Raw genomic sequence first — 12,484 nt, 5'->3', positions numbered from 1 at the left:
ACCAGCTGTTTCCACACTAAGTCTTTTTACTTGTCTAAACCCAACGTCATTGAAAACGCCTTCGCTTCTCTTCATCCTGCATTGAGCTCCAGTGACTTTTCTTTCTTTCTTCAACGGGCCGCTGGTCAGTGAGACGCGTCACTCAGGTGTTGATGTTGGTAAAGCGAGCCGTCCTGCAGCTGTCTGTCTGTCAGAAATGAAGCTCTGCACTTCTTAGTTATTGTGGTAGAAAAAGAGAATACACGAGTGCAAGCAGACACATAACACCAGAAGAACTGTCAAACATTAGCTTCCTTTCATGTTCGTCGTATTTACTAGTGTGGGAGTTGGAAAATTTGCATTGGAATAACATTTATCCATGAAGTCATCAACCAACCTGTAACCTGCATCATCTATTGCTTGTGTTTATTTTTGAGTGCATCTCAGCAGCGGTGACGTGTCCCGCATCGTCCCGCTGACTCGTACGTCTGGCCGGTTGAGACCCGGTCGCCGTAGCGACACCAGTCGTCTGTTTGATCTAGTCTCACAAAACAGTTTCATAACACAGCGAGTGAAAATTCAAACTGTGACATTTAAATGATTTCCGGGCAGAAAAGACCGTCTGCCTTGAAAAGTTTCCAGAACCACTCAGATAACTGCGTTTGTAGGAGAACCTGAACCCTGACGACACCTTGTGTCCCTGAGTTCACATTTCTCTGTGTACGAGCTGGCGTTGCTCTCCTCCCCCAATTTGAACCATTACTCTCCACTTTGTAATCAGCTCCAACAATTATAACCTCGCAGTGCGCCTCTGATTACTGTCCGGGTGTATTTTGGACTGTTCTGGGAAAGCAGAAAAAAAAACTGATACCGGTCCCAGCAGAACTGGAGGTTACACACATTTACAGTAACCCCGTCTGTGTGTGTTTGTGTGTGGGTTGCTTTTCTTTTGAAGTTCTCATTCCCTCTAAATTACAGTGCTGCCATAATGAAGTATTACCATGCGATTCCAGGGCAGACCAGTAGAAAGAGGGAGCGTGTGTGTGTGTGTGTGTGTGTGTGTGTGTGTGTGTGTGTGTGTGTGCGTGTGTGTGAGTGTGAGTGTGTGTGTGAGTGTGTGTGTGTGTGAGTGTGTGTGTGAGTGCGTGTGCGTGTGCGTGTGCGTGTGTGTGTGTGTGTGTGTGTGTGTGTGTGTGAGTGAGTGTGCGTGCGTGCGTGTGCGTGTGTGTGTGTGTGTGTGTGTGTGTGTGTGTGTGAGTGAGTGTGCGTGCGTGCGTGCGCGTGTGTGTGTGTGCTGGACACTTGAGGTGAAAGTTCAAATGGGATGTCTGAGCAAAAAGCATCTGCCCTGCCAAAGTGTGCAGAAGCCCAAGTGTCGCTGTGTGTGTTCTCGCATGTTTTTATAATGCGAGTAGAAAAATAGCTTTTGTGTGCGCTGCAGTCGGTCCCACTGAGCCGAGGCGTGTTTGTGTGTAACAATGCGTGTGACTCCAAGAAAGGCAGTTGCGTGAGCGTCGTCCCAGTTGTGTTTCTAAAAGTGTGGATCCACCAGCCAGCTCAGTTTGAGCTCACACACACACACACACACACACACACACACACACACACACACACACACACACACACACACACATACACACTCGGAGGTGCGGGCATCTTTGGCTGCAGGCTGTGCGGGCCTCACCTACGGCCTCCCCGGCCTGCTGAATGTTGCATGAGGCCCGGCCGCCTCATACATAGTGCATCAGCACAAACATGCCATCGGATGATATACATACTGCATTGGCACCTGCACCCACCTGACTAACAAGCAGACAATCCATTTTTCATCAACACATGCAACGGGACGGCGTGTTGAGGACAGGACGGCGGAGGTGGGGGCAGTGGAGCGGCTCTTCTTGTATCTCTGTTTTGACGCGTCACTGAGTTTAATTTCTTCATGTCTTTGTTTTCTGTTGCTGACGCCGATGTGAGCACACAAACTTGGATTTGAACATATTCGTGAAGCTGTTTTTTCTAAATCTACAATGGATTATTTGAGTAACATGATGTTATTGATCTACTTGTTTTTATTTTCCAGTCAGCAAACTGCACTCTTGTCCACCTGGTTTCCAGCAGCAGGTGCACACAGAGCGGTGGTCCGACAGGAGAAAGGAAATCTGCTCTGTACGCGTCATTTCCAACATGAGTTTGAATGTGATGTGAGTCATAAAAACAGGTAGTTTATTTGTTGTTGTTAGTTTCAGTTGAGATACAACGTGGATTTATTCCACACGTCTGATAACACGATGACTTTTATATGAATCAGTGCAGCTGTTCGCATGTTTTATGTCTGAAACATGGTGAAGCGCATGTTTATGCAGAGATCAGCGCTCCTGAAACACCAAAGTATCACACAGAGCCTGAACCTGCAGACAGAGACGGGGCTGAAGATGCTGCTGCTGCTGCTGCTGCTGTTTATTGAGGGCTTCATTCATTTCCAGAAACATGACTCCAGAGAGAGTGATAATATTTCCCCATGTGGCTGCAACACCCTCACACATGTAATATGTCAATAAAATGTGTTTTCAGTTTGTTCTGTTGCCCCCAAGTGGTCAAAAAATCAGAGTGCTCCAGTAAAAGAAATAGCAGCTTTAGCATGATTGTTAGCAGCCCACGTTTCTGTCGGATGGATGTTGAAACTTCAGCTCCGTCCTCGTGATATGAGGTGCTGATAGCAGCCATAGCGACAGCATGGCTGCTATCAGCTAACATCTCTCGCTCCCGGCCGCTGACCTATCTGGCTTCTGCATCGTAGCTAGCGTGCTAACCGCAGTGGGGCCAGGCACCCTTCAGCAAGTCTCCCCTGCAACGCACAGTCTCCTAAATGAAAACCATTCCCCGCCGCTCGGCTCGGGGACAGGAGCCGGAGCCGTGGGGTCAGCAGCTGGTGGAGGATATGGCAATTGTTTATGAAAAAAAAATGCTTTCTCAAGCCCACCAAAAACACACACTTGGGGGGAAGAAAGCCCCTGCCCCTGAACAGCCAACAGCTGGGAAGGGTTGGAAGTAGCCTGGAGGCTGGCAAACCCCCCCTCCCCCCTCCCCGGTCCAGATGGGGGAGGTTAGGCTGAGGCTAGCTGCAGCCCACCTCACCCCTCCTGTTCCTCCCCTCCACTTCCCAAACTTCCCATTTCCATTAAAGGGAGACTGAAGATTGCAGAGGAAGGGAAAGGAGGAAGAAAAGCAAAGGAGCATGACTGCTCTGTTTTTCACCCCCTCCCTCCTTCCCCCCTCCGTCTTCAGCCTAATCAAATAAAGCAGGAAGCTTCCGAGACGGAAGAGGAGTGTTTATTGATATTTGCATGAGCTCCTTCACCCCCCGTCCTGTCCCTGCTGTTTATTTTCTGTCCACCACTTTTCAAAATTCTTATATTGTCAATGTTTGCGGCTCATATATCACGACTAACTGAATGTTTGAAAACTGCCAAGGCAAAAAGGTTATGTTTCTTTCAGCTTCTTACAATACACCATTATCTTGAATTGAGCCACTGGGAAATTACACAGCAGCTCCACATCCGTTGCAAAACGGCTATGAGCAGTCAATTTATTGTAATAAGAGGGTGTCATATGAAATGAAATGGCCTCAAATAAGAATTGATGACCCTCTCCGTCTATACCATTGGTCGGACATAAAGGCACTCACGCTGCTCATACCGGAGCCAAGAAAATCCTGGTGAGAGTATTGTGTTACCGCTGCTTACCTTTTAGCGCTTAAAAAGTTGAAATTGCATCTTTAAGTAGCTTACAGTTTCAACTCAAAAGTGGCCTTTAAGTGGAAAACTGTGTTGGGAACTGGATGGAGGCCGTAATGCAGATCTTATGGGGAGCGGAGCCAAGAGAGATGCTCCATCATCCAACTCGGAGGAGGACTGACGCAGGACTTTTAAATCTGGCAACCCCCCCTCCTCCAAATGTTTCTTGCTAAGACAGAGCTCTGCGTTTAATGGCAGTACAAAACCTCAGACTTGACAATGATTAGCCCCGTACATGTCTCGGGGATGGGACTCCCCAGTTCGACCAGTATTGAAATAATAAACGTTGCGGTAGAAGTATGAAGTGTGTTGAACCCGGGCCAGACCCCCGTCACTTCCTATGTGAGCACAGACTGCAGCTAGTTTCAGACTTTTATAAGGCGAAGTAAAACCCAAGAATAACCACGGACGAGTTTCACTGATGTAAAAATCATCTGTACAGACATCTGAAAGGAAACCATATTTATTTTAAAGCACCATAATGCGTCGCGCACTTTACTGTTGTGATACGCTGCGTCCAGACAGATCAGGGGTTCGGATGCCAAAGTGGGATGTCGGTTTTCCGATACCAGGATCCAGTCGTCGTCTCTTCAAAGTGCAGTGAAGCCTTGTAAAACCTGTTTGGCGCTGCTCTCAGGATCTGGTGTGAGCGGCGCGGTGCTGAGAAGTTGCCTCGACTCACAAAGGGAAACTTTTTCTTGAAGCGCCACTGTGAGAGCCTGTCTTGTTATTTTCAATGGGCCTTTTGTTGGAGGTCATTGAGAGGCGACAGCTTGATTTCCCCTCAAGCCATCCATATGTGTGAGTGTGTGTGCGCACATGCTGCTGCTCTCCAACATATCACTCGTCATCCCATTGTGTGTGTGTGTGTGTGTGTGTGTGTGTGTGTGTGTGTGTGTGTGTGTGTGTGTGTGTGTGTGTGTTTGTGGGCAGAGAGCAGTAATCCAAGCCTACCTGCAACCCTGTGGGCTCCCTGCAGGTCACAGCTCGTGACCTCTGGGGGTCCGGGGCAGATCAGTGTCCTGGGGTGATGTCGTCCATCTCCCACAACAACCCCAAACATGCACTCTTACAACTTTCCATACACACACACACACACACACACACACACACACACACACACACACGGACTGCTAATATGTATTAAGTTTAATATGTGTAGAGTGAATATGTACAATAGAGGCTGACATAAGAGTCAAACACTCAAATCTATTAAAGTGAAGTTGTTTTCTAAATATAAAATTGAAATATAAAATTGTAGTAAGTGTGAACTAACATGATGCTTTGTAACTAAATACTTATTTAGTTTATAACTGACATATACTACACCTAACTAATGAACCGATGGAGGCTCTCCAATTCTTATGAACATCAGTCCGAATTCAGAAAGAAAGGAAGGAATAATGAAAAGAATAAAAGAAACAATACATGTTCTTAATATTATTCTGTATTTTAAAATAATTCATTATATCGTTTATTGTTGTTTCCTACAACATTACATGGCCAGTCAAACCCTAACACACATGCACACACACACACACAGGCATGCACACTTCCGAGGGAAAACCATTTGTAGGATGTAATTGTGAGGTAATGGAGGTTGGTCTGAGAGGGGTGAGGGGTGAAAGGTCAGCAGTGTGTTGTTGGAGAGGCCTCAGCCAGCAGTCATGTCACGTGTGTGTGTGTGTGTGTGTGCGTGTGCGTGTGCGTGCGCGTGCGCACGTGTGTCGACCTAAGAAGAGCAAAGTCATCCAGACCTCAGTTAAAAACATAAGTGCCACTGTTTGCTTCCATAAATACACTGAAACATTTGAAGAACACACACACACACACACACACACACACACACACACACACACACACACACACACACACACACACACACACACACACACACACACACACACACACACGCCTCCCACTCTCCACTCAAACACAAAGAAATCTCTTTCTGTTTCGCAATTTGGACTTCACTTCATATTACCTGGAACCAGCCGCGCTTTAACCCCAGCTGTGTGTCACTTTACAGCGCACACACGCACGCACGCACGCACACGCACACGCACACACACACACACACACGCACGCACACACACGCACACACACACACACACACACACGCACACACACACACACGCACACACACACACACACAGAGGTGTAACTGTAGCCCTTCAGGTGCCTCCCTGAGCCCGCCTGCACTCCTCCAATCCCCTCTCCTATTAACATATGTAGGAGCGACAGGGTCTCACCCTCGGTGAGAGAAGCCAGCCGCCCTGCGACTTCACCGGCCGTCAGCCGTGTTGAATTAGCCGCCGCGCAGCTCTGCGCTTTCTCACACGGCCGTCCGACACGCTGAGGACGGCTGCTGCCACCTCAACCTGCAGCACACCAGACCAACGTTTCTGCTTCTTCCCGTTTCCCCCATTTGTTGAAATAATTAATTATGTATTATTTGCCTTTAATGATCTACTCATTCATAAAATCTATATTATGTAGGGATCAAGTTCACATATTTATTCGTATCTATCTGACCCTGATTGCAGTAATTTAAACCATCCGCTCCATAGAGAATGATTTTATGAGTTATTCTAAGTTTCTCATCAGTACTGAATCTAATCCAGTGCAGTCATCAGGTCTATAACAGTGTTATGTTATTACATTCTGCTGTTAACATTATTGGGATCTGATGTCAGATACTATTTGACTCTGCAGTGAATTTTTAAATCAAAATTTCAAATGTCACAAGAAACAATTTTATGGACTTGCGAAACTGAATTGCGCGTTCTGTGAGTCCGAACTGTGATTATTGCTGACATACTGTACGTGAGCATCATTCTGTCTCTGATGCAGATGTCAGCTAATGCTTCACACAACACACATCTTCATTTACAACCCAAAGTTTAATTAAATATGTGGACAGGAATCATGAGGTCCGGTGTCCGGCGAGGAGAGCCCAGTAAACAAGACCAAATTCTAATTAACGCTCATTACCACTCGGGATCGCATCCACGTCCCTTCGGAAATGTTATTTAAGAAAAAAAAAGGAAAAGAAAGAATCATTCTTACTGTATCGTGAAGAGCAAGAACCTCACTCACATCTGATTATCTGCACTAACTGAGTTAACGAGCACCTTTATCCTCATCAGTCTGAACACTGGGTCATGTTCAGAGTATCTGCTCACCTGGATTTAAACTGCAGAAAGAACACGTTCACCTGTGCGCTATTTTCAGCAGCAAGGTATTTTCCACTTTTAAATATATTAGCAAAAATATAAAGCAGCATTAAATCCCTTTGTCCTGGTTTCATAATAACCTTTATTTAATACTTCTCTTTTTATGTTATTAGATCAAATTGTTTTTGAAATAGTTTTAAAATATTGCATTTAGTTCACTAAATGTCAAATGAATTTTTTTTTTTTTTTTTACATAGTTCATCAAATTAACTTGGATTTAATTTTTGCATATTTGGATATTTTTCCTAGCATGCATTGCATTAAAGTTGCTGTTAATCCCTCCTTTTTCACGTGAAAAAAAAAATGACATTACACTCCAGGTTGTTTTTTATTTTTTGAATGAAAGTGAAGACAGCCTTGATGAAGACAGCTCGGTACTGTAGAGACTTCCTGCACACTGGCTGTGTTCACTGCTGGAGGCTCAGCGAGGGACGTTGGTCCTGACAACTGTGAAGTAAAGGTTATAGCTCAACACAAGAAACTCAAATATTCAAAATAGAATATTTTGTGGATGTAATTCAGAAGTATTTTTAATTATTAAAAGGTCAAATATTATTCTACTTTACATTTCCTTGGAATAAGTTGCCAAACGTAAAGATTTTAATTTAGATAAACTAAAAGTTCAGACATTAAACCATTCGTTGACATTTGTAGTTTCCTTAAACTTTTTTCATTCACTGTGTATTGCTATGTATTGATATAGCCATTGCTTTTTTGTTTTGTTTTAAGTATTCAAACTTGTATTTGACTACTTCCATTTTAGGATACTTTACTGAACCTCATAGGCAACTTCACCATTTATCTGACAGCTGGAGTTACTTTTGCAAAAATGGAAATTTTAAGTTGTTTTTTTTCTTCTTTTCTATTAATGACCTCCCGACCCTTCAGTTTCTTCACGTGACCCGGTCCAAACCCGGGGTTGTGAGCCATTGGATAAAGTATTTAAAACTGCGTCCATCTGTAGCAGCTGTAATGTTAAAATACTGCTCATGCATCAGAATAAATAATCTAATAATATAAAAATATAATATTCCTGTCACAGCTGATATTCTACTACATAACCATACTTTTATTTGATTTGATTTTAAATCTACTTTGCTGATCATTCTTGTGAATCTTTACCTGAGAAGGATTGTAAATGTTACTTGAGTGTATTTACGTTGTACTCTGGGTACTTTCACATAAGTACAGGGTGTGTGTGTGTGTGTGTGTGTGTGTGTGTGTGTGTGTGTGTGTGTGTGTGTGTGTGTGTGTGTGTGTGTGTGTGTGTGTGTGTGTGCTGCAGCCTTTAAATGTGTCAGTCACAGTTGTTCACAATGACACGTTATTCCGAGTAATTGAACAAACTGTTTAAACAGCAAACATGTGCTCGGTGGTCGGGCAGGTAAATCCTGAAATCACTGTAATTTAGTCAGTCCACGTCGGTAATAGTTTCAGGTGATATAATTACACAGTAAAGTGGTTAAAGAGATAATGTCGTGAGTGTGCACGCTAACAAATGGAGCAAATGAAATTACTTCACAAGCTGTTAAGGCAAGCCTTATATGTTGCGTGTGTTTGTGAGAGAATTCTTGCCGAGTGATGCAAGCCATGCGTGTGTGTGTGTGTGTGTGTGTGTGTGTGTGTGTGTGTGTGTGTGTGTGTGTGTGTGTGTGTGTGTGTGTGTGTGTGTGTGTGTGAGTCTTCCCTGTTAGCTCTGCGAATCAGCCTGTAAACAGACACCTATGAGCAGCTGGGCATTTGGCTCCGGCACAACTCCTTCACAGAGAGCAGAGGAACTGTTGACCTCCACGCACACACACACACACACACACACACACACACACACACACACACACACACACACACACATACATACATGATGCATGCGTGCACCGAGAAGCAGTACATCACCACACAGACACACAAACATCCATAAACACACAGATCCACTCACACAGACGCATTTCCCCGGGCTCCCACAGGAGACAGGCGCTGCCATGTTTACTGCCTCGCCGGAAACCTTCACAGGAAGGAGTGAGAGACCAGCGCCTCTCATCCCCCCCTCACCCCTCCCTCCCTCTCTCTCTCTCTCTCTCTCTCTCTCTCTCTCTCGCTCCGTGTCTTTTTGTTTCTTTCGGACATCTTTACATCAACACTTTGGTCAGTTTATTTGTCTGAGGCAACAAGTCAGCCGGTTTTATTGCTCTCCAAATCTAAATCAGGAGGGGGCGTAGGGGACAGATTTCCGGATGAACACGCCAGTGGACACACTGAGGAGAATGTAAACCGGGCCTGGAGCACAAGTGATAACAAATAAGAGATGTGCTCTCGCTGCGAGCCGTACACTCCGAATGTTTGTGTTTTTACTCTGAAGGACATGGAGGAGTCTGGCTGGAGCTCTGGCCAGGAAAACACTCCAGAAGCCTCCAAACAGCTCGTCCACTCCGTCTCTCCCTGAAGAGCCGGCGTGTCCCGGCCTTCACTTTCCTCAGAGGAGGGGTTTGGGCTTTTTCTGGGGTCTGGGATGATTCACTGGATTTGATGATTCATTGTGAGCAGAGCAGGAAGAATAAGATGTCTCAGTAATGGAACATAGTGTGTTTAATGACTAATATCATGCAGCGTGTTTCTAATAATAATAATAATAATAATAATAATAATAATAATATTAACGAATTCACAATTAAAGTATTCAGCTGTTTAAAGAAGTAAATGTGAGAGGTTGAAGCCAAATATTATTTATATTATTTTAGATAAGTAAATTATAAAGCCTTGCAGATTTTACGACAAATACAAATCATTAATAATAATTTGTGCACAAAAAGATGACTTCTAACTGCATCTGCTCTTAATGTCTCATTTAAAAATCCTTGTTCTATAAATGAGACATTTTTTACATTTTAAAGTTGAGCTGCTGAACACAAGATGTCTCGTGCTTCACAAAGACGTCCGCTCTGATCAGTCACTTCATTTGTGTTTGTGTGTGTGTGTGTGTGTTTTCTATCCATTGATCCTAATAGATAAATGAATCATACACACCTCTTTCTTGTACGCAGCTGAATGCCTTTTCAAAGTGTTGAAAAGTATTGAACTCCAGAAATGTAAAAAAAGTTTAATAAAATGCGGAGAGTCTTCAGTAAAGAGCGGTCAGAACTGAAACACAGAAGATATTCTGAGTTTTCGTCGTATGAACCGAGCTTCAGAAACATTTCTCTCGTTTCTCTCTGGAGAGCTGCGTTGTTGATGTGGCCGGATTGTTTCAGCAGGTTTAACAGAGTCTTCCTTCATTTGGGTCCATTATTACAATATTAATGATGCATGTTCAACACATGTTGCAACATATGATAACGTGCAAAAGTTTTCACATGTTGGACTTCACATGTTTCACCATGAAAATGTTTCACATGAGCACAATCATGTGTATGTGGTCACGTGATCACATGAGTTTTTGTACATGTGAATTTCACACATTGGGAATGAACCCGTGTTAATTTAAAAAAAAAAGGTGAAAATAAGAGTTTGACAGATTAACCAATTTGCCAAATTACAGCACCAGTATTATCCTCGTTGGCGATACTCGACTCAGATCAGTGCTGCAGGCTGCGCAGCCTCCACTTCACATGAAGGCTCGAGACACGGTGTCAACGTAATGTCATTGTGCTCCTGAGATCAGTGGTGAACCGGTCATCAGGAATACCAGGACAGGTCCCACGGTATCGGTTGACCAGTGGCAAATATGTTATTATATTAGCCTTTAAAAATTCTCAAATCTTCAGTTGAAATTTTTATATATTTATTTCAAACTTTTGAAAGCTCCCTTAATAATCACAAAAGGCATTAAACAACTATTTGACCAGGTTGAGTTGTGTACCAGTTAACTGAGCGTCATGTGTACAATGAGTGTAATATTCCTTTAAAGGTCTCTGCAGCACAATCCTCACATGTCTTGGGATTCATAATAATCACGTAAGTTCTCATCTATAGAAAACTGCTCAGTTTAGTGTTGTGGAACAGTTTGTTGAAGGTTTTCGGCACCAGAGTTTTATGTGTTTATTAAATCATGCCTCATTTGCAGTTTTCATTCATTCTAAATATTTTCATAATGAATTTTTCATGCTTGTAATCCTTCATGTTGCACAATAAAAGTGATCTTAGCCAAGTGTTAAAAGACGGGCAACAGCTTTTCTCGGTCCTCTCTCGCCTGGACAGTAAATATTTGGACACTGAGGGTGAAACAGGCCTTTTGCACATTGAGGAGGACCTTGAACTCTCAGTTCTCCACACTGGGCTTTGGAGGCTGAGTCATAAGAGTTAAAACTGGCCGCAGCACATGGCTGGACGCACCTCCTGTCCTCACGCTCATACACAAGACGTGCTGGTGCAAGAACTATTCTGTGCAAACAAACATTTGCTTCACATCCTCAGTACAACAACGCAGATCACGTTGAGGTCATTTAGCAGGACAGACATCCTGATGTCACATTTGTTCTAGCTGCTAGTCACTCACTTCTGAAACTATGCAAACTCTCATTGAGTTTGTGTTTCATCTGTCTAAAAGTGAGTTCCTGGTGTTTACTATCCACAGTAAATAGAATTGTTTATCAAATTTAAGTCCTTCGTCATTTAACACAACAAATCATGTATAAGCAAAAGCGGGTCTTTCCACCAACTAACATGTCACTCTAAGTGTCCATTTCCCATTTTCCATTGCATCCATTCATGCTCTCCTCTTTCTTTCTTTTTTGCCCATTTTTAGTTTTATTGGTAATTATCATGACTGTCCTATCTAATTGCCGTTAAACAACTCTTTCCAATTTCATAGCTCAGCCTCAGTCAGTCGGTGTTGCTAATTTTCAATTTGATGGCCACAAAACGTTTCAAAAAAATTGGGACAGGGGCAACAAAAGACTGAAAAAGTTGTGTAACACTTAAATAACACCTGGTCAAACATCTAACAACTAATTAGGTTAATTGGTAACAGGTCAGTAACATGATTGGGTATAAAATAAAAGTATCCCAGAGAGGCAGAGTGGGCAAAATGTGCAACAATTTAAGAATAATGTCCTCAATGTAAAATTGTAAAGAATTTGGGGATTTCATCATCTGCGGTTCATAATAACATAAAAAGTTTCAGGAGGGACAGGGCTGGAAACCAATATTGGATGGTGGTGATCTTCGGGCCCTCAGGCAGCACTGCATTAAAAACACACTATTCTGGAGTGGAAATCACTGCATGGGCTCAGGAACACTTGTGAAAACCATCGTCTGTGAACACAGTTCATCGCTGCGTCCACAAATGCAGGTTAAAACTCTACCATGCAAAGAAGAACATGGACACCAAGTCCTCCAGGTTAAAGAGGAGAGGGACCATCCAGCTTATCAGCTCAGTTCTGAAGCCAGCATCTGTGATGGTACAGGGATGCATTAGTGCACATGGCATGGGTAGCTTGAACATCTGGAAGGAAGCATTACTGCTGAATGACATATTCAGGT

General features: G+C 43.5%; 1 protein-coding gene across 2 annotated transcripts in view; it reads left to right on the top strand.

The window, feature by feature from the left end:
* Positions 1–12,484, top strand: part of bcas3 (BCAS3 microtubule associated cell migration factor) — a 358,243-nt gene that overhangs the window by 218,109 nt on the left and 127,650 nt on the right. The window lies entirely within an intron of this gene.

This window comes from Embiotoca jacksoni, unplaced genomic scaffold (genome assembly GCF_022577435.1).
Source record: "Embiotoca jacksoni isolate LCO1_2020_lvr unplaced genomic scaffold, fEmbJac1.0.p SCAF_39, whole genome shotgun sequence".
Classification (NCBI taxonomy): domain Eukaryota; kingdom Metazoa; phylum Chordata; class Actinopteri; family Embiotocidae; genus Embiotoca; species Embiotoca jacksoni.
Note: the sequence above shows the minus strand (reverse complement) of the source record. Positions and strands in the feature narration are given on the sequence as shown.